General features: G+C 45.9%; 1 protein-coding gene across 8 annotated transcripts in view; it reads right to left on the minus strand.

The window, feature by feature from the left end:
* The window catches only part of PAK3 (p21 (RAC1) activated kinase 3), a 123465-nt gene that overhangs the window by 106895 nt on the left and 4139 nt on the right, over positions 1-12431 (minus strand). For 7 of the 8 annotated variants that reach the window (XM_081222431.1, XM_081222429.1, XM_081222427.1 and 4 more), the window contains one exon: positions 9916-10063. The exons of the other annotated variant lie outside the window; for it this stretch is intronic. The gene's annotated coding sequence lies outside the window, so the exon portion shown is untranslated. The remainder of the gene's footprint in view (positions 1-9915; positions 10064-12431) is intronic. 8 annotated transcript variants of the gene reach the window in all.

Here is a 12431-nt window from a genome sequence, read left to right on the forward strand (position 1 = left end):
AATCCTAAGACCAAAGCAGAGACCTACTCCCCTTTAATGGTAAGGTGCTGGGAGTAAAGAGATAAGTAAATGCCCAGCTCTGAGGGACATTATAGACTTGAGCAGTGGGTTTCATCTCTGGCTGCATACTGTATATAAAATGTATATTAAATACACAGATAAAAATATAACTACAGAACAAGGGCATGTGTATTACAAACTGAAGGGTGCTACAAAAAGAGGGACTGCAGCAGTTCAGAAGAAGGGAAGACTCTCCTTCACTGACTGCTATCCTATTGGATGAGAAATCAGTGCCAATAATCATACCTCCCCATATGAGGAAAGTGTTTGATGTGGACGTTCCAAAGAACATCATTGTCCTGCCTTTCATCTCCATGCCACCAACATTCGTATGTACCAGGTGCTGTGTCAGGTACAGGGGGTATACAAAGAGAGGTGAATGAAGACCAGTCCCTGGCTTCAAAGAGCTCACAGTTAAATGAGGATGGTAGACAGGCATACATACAATAGGGAATACAATGGATGCACCCAGGTGGGCACAGAATGCTTTGGAAGGACACAGCAGAAAGGTAACTGAGGTTCTCAAAGAGATCAGAGATATAGTACTTCAGCAGGGTATTGAAGGATGAGTAGGAAAGCACTAGGTTGGTGTAATACATTATATTCTAGCAAACAAATACCCCAAGCATGCTAGATTATGTTTCTTAGCCTTAGGCCCCTGTTTCTGCTGAACTAAGTGATGCTGGTGCTATGTAAGAAAAAGAACAGATCTTAAACCTCTGGAAGAAAGTAACATGTATGAGACTTTCAAAAGCCAGAACACTGGCTTCTGGTGAACTACGGAAGGGATCAGTATGGGTGACACAAAGCATTTTCCAGAACTGAAGTCATATATGGGCAGAACAGACTTCTTTTGGGGAAATGTATTAAGAACATAACACTTGGAAAAAGAAACTACTTCCTTTCATGTTACAGTTAAGAACTAAGGTGCATCTTGCTCCGCAATTTTAATTTTTGGAGTTGATTTCTGGTTAGGTCTTTTTATAAACCCAAAAGAATTGTCTCCAACCAAAGAAGAATGGCTAATTCTAGCTCCACTCCTGGATTGTTCTGTGATCTTCAGATAATCACTAAATCTTCATAAATAAATTCAATCTTTCATTCAGCATTTACACAGTGTCTAGTATGTGCCCAGGAAGGCAGGGGATGCTTTGGAAGGCCATTGTAGGAAGGGTAGCTAACACTCCCCAGAGGCATCAGAGGGCATTACACTTGAGCAAGGTACTGAAGGGTAAGGAGGAACTCACCAGGGTCTAGGGCAAGAGATGAACAAGTTACAGTCCCCACCCTCAAGGAGACAAAGTATAATGGGTGTTGGCCATGACAACTCAGGCCAAAGATGACAACAGGTTGCTACTGAAGGACAAGAGAGGGGCTCCCAGCAGCCTGAAGAAGGAAGCTTCACAGAGGAAGTACACTTGAGCTGAATTAGGAAGAACAAATAACCAAACCATGGGGAGGTCACGTTTCAGGCACAAGGAACAACACGTGCTAAGGCCGAGAGGAGAGTAGAGACAATGTGGTGTATTAGAGAAAGTACAGGTAACTTGGTGTGACCGTAGCAAAGAAGAGGGATGCGAAAAATAAGACCAGTGGAGGTCAAATTAAGAAGGATCTCGTATGCCTTTCTTTGGGGTTTGCACTCTTCCTGTCTAGATAAAGAGATTTCAAACAGTGGAATGGCATGATTAGCTTTGCATTTCAGAACTATTATTTGGGTGACAGTGTAGCAGATACAGCAGGTTGAAGAAGACTTGGGGGATTTTTTTCCCATGGAGTGGGATGTTCCATGTAGAAACATGGGAATAATTTTGAAAAGAGACAACTCTCAGAAAACGAGCCACGGGAGAGGAAGCACAGGCAGTATGGGAATAGAAAGACAGGAAAAGAGAGGTTTCAAGAGGGGTCTCTATTTTGGACATTGGCCAAAGATGGCAGGGATGCTAGGCCTGGTATGATTAACTGGTCTCAGCACCCCAAATGGAAATCTGGGTAGAAATATATTTCTATCCCAAGAGGCCCAGAGGAATGTGGGAGGACTGATATTTTTTTTTATCCTTTAGGGGTTTTTCCAGCTTTACTGAAGGACAACTGACAAAAATAAAATGTACATATTTAAGGTATACAGTGCGATTAATGGTTTGGTATATGTATACAATGTGAAATAGTATACATATACCAATTAACATACAATTGTGTAACGTGAAATACAATCACGTTAATTAATACATCCATCACTTTTTTGCTTTGTTTTTGCTTTTTGATATGTTGAAAACACTTAAGATCCACTCTCTTAGCAAATTTCAAGTATACAACACAGTATTATTAACTATAGTCACCATGCTGTACATTACAACCCTAGTGTAGCCTTTAGTTTTTGTTCAGGATTCCAGACAGAACTGTGCCTCAGTTTCTGGTTTCTGTGGAAACAAGAGTAAACAACTAGCTTAGAATGGTGATTAATAAAAAAGCTAATGAAGTTGGTATGCTGATAACAAATATGATTATGCGGGAGGCCCCTTAAATGAGCAGCCACTGGACCACCAGTAATAATCATATTCCCAAGAGAATAATAACACGTTATTCTGGTTTTGGCCAATAGGACAGCCCTTATCAGTTTTATAGAAAATTTGTCTAAACTTTTATAAAGACTCTACCAACAAACATAAACATTCTACAAAGACTAAATATCTGCAAATGGTCCTCGAATATGTAACTTTTGTATAAGTCCACATACAAAGAAGAGAGGACAAACACAGTGACACAATGGACAGCTCGGTAAAAATTCAACTAGGAATATCTAGTAGGAAGCAAAACAAATATCTAAGCACCCTGTCTTTATTACATAGCAAATAATAAAAAGCTGAAGGAAACATCAATTCACATGTGGCGGGGGAAAAAAATCTCTCCCTAGCTATATCTACTCCTCTCAATAGAGAAAGCAAAATTAAGACAAATATAAATGTAGCAGCAGTTCTAACATGTTTATTTGGCATTATGGAATGGTTCAGTGGAGAGCAGGACACGTGGGCTGAAAATATTAATCTGGAGACCATCAGCATGGGAGTAGGTGCAATTGCCCAGGAAGAGTATAGAATAAGAGAGGAGGAAAAACCTCGGGGGAACACCAACATCTCGGGGCTGGAAGAGGAACCAGGGATCCTCGAGAAATATGCTTAAAGTAGAGGAACTGGCTCTATGACATCATAGAAACCAAGAGAAATGTATTTCAAGATGAATATAGCTATGAGGCAAATGTCAGAGAGGTCAAAAATGCTCTTATCTTTTTGTCCTCCTATCCTTTCCCTAGAGTTCACTAAAGTTGACGCCTTGTCATTTTCAGGTCAGAAGAGAAATGGCCAAGTGGCACCAGAGGTCTGCTGGTGTGTTTCAGAATGTTTCAAGAATTTCCAGGCTCTGGACATTTGGTACTCCTTGAGCAGCGTGAACAAAACCACACAGCATGCCTCAAGAAAGATTTTCCTTTTGGTGGTAAATGGTACCACCGTGGCCATATATCACTCAGCCTTGTTGCAAAGGGTCCTCTTATGATGTCACATTTATCGCACTTTTGCAACATGCTGGGCATCACACAAGACACAGAGAGAAACTCCGTGTGGTTTGGCGAGCAGCTAAACTGTAGCTAGTAGCATTTAGACATTTTTTCACGGGAAGGATTATGCTCAGTTCAAACAGCTCATATTTGCCAACTGTCGCCCCAAAGACTTTGTCAAACAAAGATGCAAATATTCAGCCTAGACTAGTACCTTCTCAGCCCAGCACTGCTAATGAGCTTCATAAACTTGAGTACATCCCTTGGTCGCTCTGAATCTACCTCCTCACATGCAAAAGGTGACTACCTCACCAACAGGTTGTGAGGATCAAATGATCCACATGTGAGAAATGCTTTGAAGTAATTTAAGATTTTTTTACCCCACAGAAGATGTTTACAATTACTGCCACAGACTTCCCAGGCCATAAAAAAAGTCACCACCATTCATTGAGATTTGATTATGTTCCAGGCACTCTGCTAAAAGTTACTCATGTACAAGTTCACATAACTTGCAAAACCACTTGTATTACTTCCATTTTACAGGTGAAACTGACATTCAGAAACATCAGTTCACTCGCCAAGGTCACAGAGTAAGACTAGACAATCTCAAAGACAAATACCATATGATACCTCTTATATGTAGAATCTATTAATAAAATATGACAGAAATGAACCTATCCACCAAACAGAAACAGACTCACAGACCTAGAGAACAGACTTGTAGTTGCCGGGGGAGGGGGCGGGAGTGAGGACTGGGAGGTTGGGATTAGCAGATGCAAACTATTATATACAGAATGGATAAACAACAAGGTCCTATTGTATAGCACAGGGAACTATATTCAATATCTGGTAATAAACCATAATGGAAAAGAAAAACAAAACTATACAGTCTCATGTCTGTGTGACTCCAAAGCCCATGCTCTTATTTATGCTTCCTCAATCACATTACAGTTTTATGTGATATGATGAGGTCTCAGTTACTCACAGCTTTTGCATGGACACAAATGCTCTTAGGGCTTTGAAGTGAGTGAACCGTGCCTCCACTCTGCTGTCTGGGACCAAAGCCTGGAAATGAACAGACCCCCTGCCCACAACACAGACATTTCAGCATGAGAATCAAGGGCAGAGGAGTGCCTGTGGTTAGAGACCAGACCTCTGGCTCCACCAGCATCAGAAGTCTTTTCCATTCCTCCTCTCCCAGGTTTCTGTACCAGCATATGAAGGTGACATTACTGAGGGCTTCACGATTTCAAGGGAAAAGCTGTAGGACTAGAGGGGACATTGAAATGAACATGAAACATTGCTACAGTGGCCAAATAAGCATGTCTAAAAATGTCACAGGAAATGAGGAAACTCACATGGGTTAATTTTATTTTTCACTAGTCTTCTTAAGTGGAAATGAGCATTGACCCCTAGCCTGTGATTAAGCAGACATAAAGACTTAAAGGAAAGCAAGCAACAAGTCCTGTGAAAATCGGGTCTTTGGCAGCAAGGAACCATACTGTTTCTCTGTTACCTCAGGGTTCTGCCCCTTTGAGAGCACCTCCTTCCAAGGGCTGTGGTAAGGATAATAATAAGATCTACCATATTTGTTGAGCACTGACTATAGTCCAGACATTGTGCTAAACGCTTTCATACAGTATCTCAATTCATCCCCATAACAACTCAATGAGGTATTGGTGTCGTGCCCATTTTACAGATGAGGAAACTGAGACCTGAGGATAAGTAATTGACTCAAACAAGGTTACATGGCTAGGAAGCGGCCAAATTGGGATTCAAATGCTGGTCCAGCTGATTCCAGAGTTGGTGCTCCTAATGCTTCTATCATAACAGATGAAGGGGTTATTAAATATTTTGAGAAGTAGAAAATACCATATACATGCAAGGGGTGGGTCTCCTTACTTAGCGCTCCTCACTGTATTCAAGTGAATTCAGGGAGGTGCATTTTGTCCCTCCTAAAATTCAGCCAGTACTGTCAGTTTTATAAATTGCTTTCGATGAGTCTCAGCATATCGGCGGAAACGATCAAATGTAAATTTGCCAAGCTATTTCCCTAAAGCTGTCTCCTGGTGGAAGTGGTGGCTAAATCTTAATTAAGTACAATATTTCCATTAAGGTCTAAACACTCACTTTTATTCCTCTGCCTTATGCCCAGTTTGACAAAGCACTTTGTTACACAATCTTCTAGAAAGACGACCCATCTTTCCTGTGCTAAGCAAGATGTCTATGAGGCAGTTTGCTTTGGTAAGTGTCCTCCCTAAATCCTGACTGCTGTTTCCAACCACTCATGGGCCCTCAAGGCCTTTTGGAGCCTGAAGACCACTGGATTACATGATGAAGATTCCGCTGACCCCAAACTCCAAGACTGCTGCCTTGTACTACGGTTTCATGGCGACTTCATCTTTCCCATTCAAATGAAATTACCTCAGGGGCAGAGTCTGTGCCTCTCGCGCATTTGAATTTCCCTCTGGGCCTTGTACTACGTGTGGCCCACAGAAGGTCCTCAATGTGAGCTGGTAATGCCACTGGAATCCTGGAATTGAAGGAGAGAGGCACTGGATGTGTCCTGACCACATGTTGCTGCCCACCCACCCCATTTAGTTTCTTAATCGAGTTTCTCAAGTAGCTGCCCTGGGCCCGGCACTGTGTTAGGCACTGAGCATCCAAGATAAGTAAGGTGGTGTAGTCTCAGCTATCAAAGAAGTTCTCGATCTAATGATGGGTGTACATGGGGTGGGCTGGAGAAGTGTTATCCCAGAGTATAGGCTCTTCCCCATGGTGTGCTGGAACCCATATCCAATGGCAGCTTGGTCATATTTTGAAGTGTTTTTACTCCAGGGAGACTCCAGCAGGGGCAGCCATGGACTACGGAGACTCCTACAAGGTGCTCTTGTGGACTAGGGTGGCACATGGCCCTGGCACCAGGCTCCTGATCTATTGGTTCACTCCTGGGTTTTTTTTTTTTTTTCACCCTCTGCAGGGAAATCTACAGTCTGTCTGGAGTGCAAGGAAGTTTCTTCAGCTTGTCTTTACCCACGCCTACTGAGAAATCTCCTCTGTTAACTTGTTAGTAACAGCCGTTGAAATTCCAGTGGGGTCTATATGTGCTCGTGCACACTCACAATAGGAATGTGTTTTATCATCCAGCTAGCTCATTGACCTTTTCTTTCTCTTTCTTGAATACCATGGTCCAGGGTTAACAGGGGAAGGGTAGACCTGGCTGGATGAGAGGTACCTGCTGGAAGCAGGACTGCCCTTTCCACGTGTCTAATCAGCAGGCAATTCCAGATCATAAACATAAAATCAACGACACACACTTTCACACAGGAAACCATTATGAGTGCATAAAGAAACGCATGCTTCACCTCCCCCTGCCCTTGGGAGAGAAATGAGGTGGCAAGTTAAGCCATAAACTTCCAAAAGATAAACAAACCGTTGAAACCCTAACCTCTCTGGAAAGGAGTGGCTAAGGTTCTGCCTATTAGAGGTGATTTCTGCAAAAGGAAACTATGGTGAAAGGATGTAAAACTTGACCTGAGGGTTTGAGCAGCTTCTTTTTAATCCTAGACATAAATCTCACTCCTTTCTACTAGAAAGATCCAGTCCCACTGGCACCTGGCTGAGAGCGACACTCTTCCTTTTAACCAGAGTCGTGAGAACTAGTGGCAAATAGGGGGAAAAAGTGACAGCTGTGACTATGAACTACTGCCTGTACTTGGGTGTGTTACGATGTGTGTGTGTGTGTGTGTGTGTGTGTGTGTGTGTGTGTGAAGCGAGAAAGTGTGTGAATGTGATAATATCAGTGCGGGGGTATGTATAAGAGTTTGGGAAAGTATCACATGGGTGTGTACGTGACAGCGTGGGTCATTATTAGTACTATTGTGAATCTGTGTCAAAATGAGTGTTGCCATGGGTAAGTGTGATTACGTGTGAATGTGACACGGTTAGAGTGGTTGTATCAGTGCTGAATATATGAGTGGAAGGGTGTAGTTCAGAGTGTACAAAGATAGAAGAATTTAAATGGGTGAGATTGCATTTATGGTGTGAGCATGTATAAATGTGAACATATGAACATGTATGCACACGTGTGTCCATGACTTGCGAGCTGTGTAAACATGTAACTATGAGGAGGAAATAGTGGTGTCCGTGCAAATGTGTTGGAGTGTATGAAATTGAGCGTGTGTATGACCACGTGAGAAACAGGCAGGGGAAAGTCAACCTATGTCTGCATACGGAGTGTGTGTAATTGTGTAGGAATTTGAGGGAGGGTTACAGGTGACTGCATCATCTGAGTGGATGGGATTGTATAGGTATGACTGGGAGAGTGTGAGAACATAAGAAGGAACGTAAAGAGTGTGTGAGAACGTGAGGGTGGGTGTATGATAAGTGTGGGTGTGTGTCAGTACGGAACTGTGAATATAGAGACGTGAATATGTATCAGCGTGTGTCAGTATGAATGTACCTGTATATAGTGTGTTCAGAAATATGACGGTGTGTGAGGGCGAGGGGGTGAGAGTGATCATCACTATGAATGTGTCCAGTGTGAACAGTGAGTGTGAGTCAAGGAGGTAGATATGATCGTGTGAACGTACAAGGGTATGAGTATGTGCTTGTGAGAGTGTTTGTGTGTGAGCCACCGGAGGGTACCAAAATTATCTGGGATGCTGGGAAACCCTCCAGAAGTGTCTTTCTTCCCAAAGTCACAACATGTGTCCAGTTACACGCAAGCACCTTAGCCCCCCTCAACCTCTATCTCCTCATGGGTAAAACAGTGATGATAAAAATACCTACCTGACTAGTCTCACTTTTATAATCAGAGACAAAAACAGCAACGATCAGAAAAAATTTCTACCTTGCAGAGTTACTGTAGGATCAAATGGTCTCATGCAAGTAAAATGCCTAGCACAGTGCTGGCAACAGTAGACAATAAATACAAGTTATTATTGTGGCTGTCATGGAACACCCAGGAGAGACCCAGGGGCTTGCTTCTTATTTTAGCCAGTTCTAGTTACCTTCTGTTGCTCAAGATCTATAGAGGATCCCCTGCCAGAGCATCTCTGGAAAGCTGAATGCATCAATATCGGCAAGGCTGTAATTTCATACCTTCAATTTCACGGCCAAAACTCTGGAGCTTCCCCTCCATGAGATGGCATCACAGAAGCGCCTGCCACTGAGCTGCAGTTTTCCTTTGTCCTGTAGGCCCAGGACAGGCTCAGTGTGAAAGGAAACTGCATTGCATATTCCTTGTTTGTTTTTTGTTTAGGTCTCTTTGTTTTTCTTGTTGGGTCTTTTATTTTGGTTGTTTGGTTTTGACTTGGGCAGTATGAGAGATGTCTCAGCAACTGACAGAAAGACAGAAGACCAGACAGGGAGACAGAGGGACAGTAAGATACAGGTAGCTGGACCTCAGCATATAGCAACAGAAGGCCAGACAGAGACGACAACGGAGGAAGCTATCATGGCTGCCTGAGAGGAAAAGAGACAGGTAGATGATCAGAGAGGCAGGCCAAGAAACCTGAAAGGAGTGGACAGGAGGAGAGAGAGGCCCAAATGGAAAAGCTGTTAAGGAACTGCCAGACACTTGAGAGAGACTAGAGACCTGTGAAATCTGGTCCCTACTCCTGAAGACCCTACACAGTCCAGTTCACCTGCCAAGATGAATACTCCAGAAACCATGCAAGAATTAGTTAAGGCAGCAGAGAAACAAGGGCTACACTACATGCTACAGACTCGAGTGTCATTGGAGAGCTGGGGGAGGAAATGCTCCCTGGTTGGGTGGTAAGACAGAGGGAATGTTCTGGAAGGTTTAAGTTAAGCCTGCCAGGCCCAGAAGCTGGGATGGATGGGATGGGGGTACACTTTGAATAGGAAGGTAAAATTAAGGTTATGGGGCAGTAGAAATTACAGGAACCAATTGGTGAATTTGGGGCATGTGGCTGAAGTGCCACTTCAATATCAGGAAAGCAAGAGGAAAGGAAATGACAGCTTGATGGGAAGCATGTCTGTGTTACACTAAAGCTCTTAGATGGAGCTTGACATTTGCAAAGGACTTGGCAATGACTGTTAGGTTGTTTCTCCTGCTCACTGCAGGATGTAGGTCAAGACTGCCAATCCCATATTAGAGATGGGGGAACCAAGAGACCAAGCGCAGCTGCACAATCCCCCAGAAAGTATGGGCTGTGCCCTGAGGCCTGGCTGGTGAGGCCCAGGCAGGGACTTTGACTTAGGGAGCTCTGGTGGAAAGGTGGCATTTACCTGGATTTGGAGATCCCTAAGTCCCTGCCCTGGAATCCATTACTCACCTCACACAGCCACCGCTGCAGGACCTCAGCACAGGTGGGTGCTGCCCATGAGAAGGGGCCGGGCTGCCTTCAGCTCCGACGGGCTCAGTGCTGGGCACACCAGCTGCCACAAGATGCAAGGACTCAGCTGCTGTTTCTTGGGGGAAACCTGCCGAGAGAAGCATTGTGGGGGGGGCGGGAACCTCCTTCCCCACCTGCTACTACTCCATGCAACCCCCCAAATATCACACACACACACACACACACACACACACACACACACACACACTACGGAAAATCCCTTAAGAAGGTAGATAATCAGAGTCAGGAAGTATAAACAAAAGCCTCGGTACACGGGAGTCCGGAAAGGGCACTGAGCTGGGAGTTTCAAGCTGAGAACTGCCAGCACTTCACCACTCTGGATCTGCTTTGCTGGTGAGCGGAAAAGACCTGCCCTAGTCACCCTGGACAAGTGCTGCGAGCACTCAGTCAAACGACAGACGTGAAATATTTGCATATTTACAGGAGGTGGTACAGTCCAGTGGACAGGAGGAAATTGCGAGATGGTGGCAAATGCAGGTTTGGCTCTGAGGCCACCCGAGCTGACTGAAGACCCGGCTGTTCAGCTTATTCCATCCCTCACCCCCAAGCCTCCACCGCCATTTCCATGTCCCTCTTCAACAACCTCCTTCACTGGGTTGGTGGGCCGGCTTGGGGGAGCACTCTGAGGTCCCCTAATTTGCTATCATCTCACAGCTGCCGAGGGCCTCGGCCTCTGATCCTAATTGGAACTTTCCTCTACCTTCCGCCAATCTCTGCCACAGGGATGTCTTCTGCAGTCTTCCCCAGATTTTGGGGGGTGAATACATACTGGGGTTTTTAGGGGGGTTGCAATTTCCCCTATCTTCCCCAGAGAGGTTTCCATGTCCAACCACAAAGGAGACAGGGTCCCTTTAACCCTTCCCTTCCCTGCCTTTCCCCACAATCACTTGAGCCTCTCAAGGAGGAGACTGATATTCCCTTGATAGGACCCCAAGCCCTGCAATCCTTCCTTCCCTGCCCCCTCTTTCCTCCACAGACGTTGTCCTCAAAGAAGAGCAGCACCTATGGGCTAACTTCCAATAGAGTCAGATCCAGGCTAGCACATGCTCTATTAGGGGATTCCAGAATGCAGAGGGTCCTAATCCAAAGACATGGATGGATGGATGGGTATCTAAAGCTGGAGAGAGTAAAACTGAAGCCTCAGGAAGCCAGGAAAAGCCCCGTTCTTCCCAATTCCCCTTTCTAGAATAAAAAGACCAAGCCACCCCCCAGGTCTGCCAGTTGCTGCTGGCAAGCCTCCAGAGCACGTCTGGCCCCCCAGGGCCCTGGCATCCCCTGCGAGCGTCCCACATGCACACTCCAAGCAGCTTTTCCAAATGCTACCCATTGCACCGCTGAGTGGTGTGCCACCCCCGCCCCCAAGGCATGAGCTCATCCTGCAAGGGCGTGGGGGGGGGTGAGGGAGGGAGGGCTGCCGTAGCTCCAGAGAGGGGCGGGACTTGGAGAGGGTCCAAGAAGAAGGGCCGCAGGAAGGCCCCTGCGCATCCCCACGTGGGGAGCCACACCACAGGACCTGGGTGAGTGGGGTGCTAGTGCACCAGCCGGTACTAACCAAGTAGCTCCAGGTTTCTGTGCAAGATCAAGAGCTTTCCTTGACCTACCTCCACTTCCCCTCAGCTGCTTATTGCTTCCAACGCAGCCCGCTTTGAACCCACCAGCTGCACAGCCAGAGCCAATGCAGAAGCAACGGGCAGGACACAGAGCTCCACCTGGCGGCCGCACTCCTGTCACCTGTCTGGGGGTATGCTGTGGTGGAAGCGCGGGTACGTCTGTGTGTGGGCACGTACGGGGTCGGGTGTGTACAAGCCGCAGCCTGCGCCACTTTGCATTTGCGTGCCTGCACCGTGTCGTGCATGTGCAGCCGTGTCTATATGGTGTTGTGCACGTGTATCATGGCAGTACCGTATTGCGTATGTGCGCCGTGGGTCTGCCATGTGTTACATGTGTATTCCATCTATCCTGTGCTTGGGGAGCCTGTGTCTAATCTATATTGTGTGTCATATGTCTACGGCACGTTGTGTGTATCTTCTGTGTGTTTAAACTGCCCGTGTATGCACCTGTGGCTTAGCCTCCTACTGGAGGCTGGTGTAGAGATCAATGCACCCCTCGTGCGCCTACCAGCACCCCAGCCTTGCTCCATTCCGGCTTCCTGCCAGCATCTGTCTGGGGACTAGGGCTGCCACCTCTTTGGTAGGGGAGGGAATGTGTGGACAACCACTCTCTCCACCACAGAGCCCTCCCATGGCAGGTACCTGATTTAGGGGTACCAGACCAGGCAGTGTCCCAGCACTGAAGAAAGCTGGGAATGTTCCAGAACCTTTTTCAGGCCCAAAGAAGGAAACTGGGCACTGGGGGTGAAATGGCTCCCTCTCTCAACTCCCAGCCCCAGATGGGCCTACAGGAAGTTGCAGCCACCTGAGTTTCTCAGTTGGAAG

This window comes from Mesoplodon bidens, assembly GCF_964165515.1.
Source record: "Mesoplodon bidens genome assembly, chromosome: X".
NCBI classification, from domain to species: domain Eukaryota; kingdom Metazoa; phylum Chordata; class Mammalia; order Artiodactyla; family Ziphiidae; genus Mesoplodon; species Mesoplodon bidens.